The following is a 2,563-nucleotide window of genomic DNA, read 5'->3' as shown; positions in this document are numbered from 1 at the left end:
GAAGCTGTGAACACTCTCAATCTCTTCGTCATCCATCCTGATGCTGCCAATTGGTCCAGTGGTGAGAATCTTTGTCTTCTTGACATTGAGCCTTATATAGTCAAAATAATTTTGAAAAGATTAAATTGGAGGATTCACAAATTCAAAGGTTGTCACAAAGTTATAATAATGAAGACTGTGTAGAAATATTTTAAGCACAGATTTGTAGATCAATGTCAAAATTGAGAGTCCAGAAAAAATATATTATTTGAAAGTTTATACTCAATTGAGAAAAGATAATTTATTACAAATGTGTGGGATCAACTGTGTGACTATATGCAAAAAGAATAAAGTTGAACCTCTATCTTAATATATACAAACATTAAATCAAACAAATCAGAAATATAACTGTAAGAAAGAAAACTATTTTTGTTGTGTACCATAGAATTGGAACCAACTCATAGCTAACGCTCTGGTGGGTTTTCAGAGGCAGTTAATTCCACATGAGAAGATTGCCCATCCTTCTCCACCCAGCTGGTGGCCTCAAACCAGATGTCTTAGGGATTGCAACTCAGCTTCTTACCACTAGGTCACCAGAGCTCCCAGTGAAATAAAAACTAGAAAAAAATTTTTAAAAAAAGTACTAAATTTTCATGGCCTTGAATGTTGTTGGTGGTGTCAGTAACTCAACAGAGATTCAAAGTGACCCTATTAACAATAGAACAAAACCTTTCCCTATTCTGCTCTATCCATCATGCTCAACTCCATTGACAGAATCACTATGCCCTCACTGAGGGTCTTCCTCTCTGTCTTCTCTCTTTGTTTTCCCCAGTATGATGTCTTTTCCCCCAAAGGTTGGACACTAATGACAACATGTCCAAAGTATGTAACTGTGGTTGCACTTCTGCCAAGACTGACTTGTTTGTCCTTATGGTTGTCCATGGTCTAGTCAGTGCTCTTCTCCAATGCCACAGTTTATAGACATCAGTTCTTCTGGCATCCTTATTCATTATTCAGCTTTTAGATGCTAATGAGGTAATTGAAAAAATGATGGTTGGGTCAGGAACCCCTTAGACTTTAAACTGACTTGTTGCTATTTAGCATACTGGAGTGGTCCTTGATAGATTTTCCTGATGTATTTGTCTTTTTATTTCCTAAATGTTATCACGGGTATAGATTGTGGATTATTGTGGATTATTGTGAAATGACTCTTTAATTATTTTAATCTTTTCTTAATGTTGGTTAAGCAATGACTTTTAACCAAGACAATCAAAAGCAGACATAACAAAAGTTGAATGCAACTTTATTATCATTTTTTTTATCCTTCCAAAGAGCAGGATCAAAATGGTGTCTTATCTAATTGGAAGAATTCTAACTACAGGGAAAATGGATGACTAGCATTAGTTCTGATTTGTAGTGACCTTACATCGAATAAAACAAACACTGGCCAATCTTGAATCATACTCACAGTCACTGCTATGTTTGAGACCATTTTTTTTTAGCCAATGTATCTATCAGTCCATCTTGTTAATGAGCTTTTTTTTTTTTTTGCTAAAGTTCTATTATATTAAGCATAAAGTCCTCTTCTTGGGACCAGACAGCCCCTAAAAATGCATGTACTTAGAATGAAACCCTTGCTTTTAGGGACAATGCTTATCTCTCAGTTTGTTTGACTGTGGGTTATTTGTTGCTATGGTGAAGTTATACCTCAGTATTTAAAATACTAGCAATGTCAACAATGGTGGGGAAAGTTTATTAGAGCTTCCAGACTAAGACAAATTAGAAAGAAGGACTTGATAACTTCCTTCTTAAGAAAAAGTAATCATAGAGCCACAGCAGAATTCTGTCTGACATAGTGCCAGCTGAGCACTTCAAGGTGGAAGTTACTCAAAAGATAATAGTGGAGTGCTGGCTCTCAACGTGGAATCTATCTCAATGACATGAATTAACATAAGTTTTCAATACCTGCATTTACTGATGTGGCTTGAGTCAAAATGAGAAGCAACTCTAAATTCTCATCAAAAATAATCAGAATATGAATCTAAGAAAAATTAAGTCTAAAAAATTAAATGTGAGACAGAAAGAATGATACTCTATTCATTAGTGAGTTGAAATATACTTGCATTAGTAATTTTGAATCAGACAATCATATTGTCTACCAGGTAAGGAATAAGAAAATATAGAACAGCATCACATTCATCATCCTAGAGAACCTTTTAAGATTTATCATAAAGTTGCCCACTGTCATCTCTCCTATTCAATATTGTAATCAAAGTCTTATCAATAAGACAAGAGAAGGAAAGAAGAGGTATCCAAATGGACAAAGAAGAGATAAAATTATCTCTTTATGCAGATGATATGATGGTATACTGGTTGTTCTTTTGTTGTTATGTGCCTTCGAGTCTTTTGCGACTCATAGCGACCCTATGTACAACAACCCTAAACCATGCTCTATCCTGTGCCAATCTCATTGCCTCTGACAAACCCATCCCGAGGACCCCAGTCACTGAATCAATCCACCTCATAGAGGGTCTTCCCCTCCTGCGCTGTCCCTCCACTCTACCCAGCATGATGTCCCTCTCTA

Source organism: Elephantulus edwardii, unplaced genomic scaffold (assembly GCF_000299155.1).
Source record: "Elephantulus edwardii isolate Elephantulus edwardi_28Jun2011 unplaced genomic scaffold, EleEdw1.0 scaffold00150, whole genome shotgun sequence".
NCBI lineage: Eukaryota > Metazoa > Chordata > Mammalia > Macroscelidea > Macroscelididae > Elephantulus > Elephantulus edwardii.
This window is presented reverse-complemented; position numbering follows the sequence as displayed.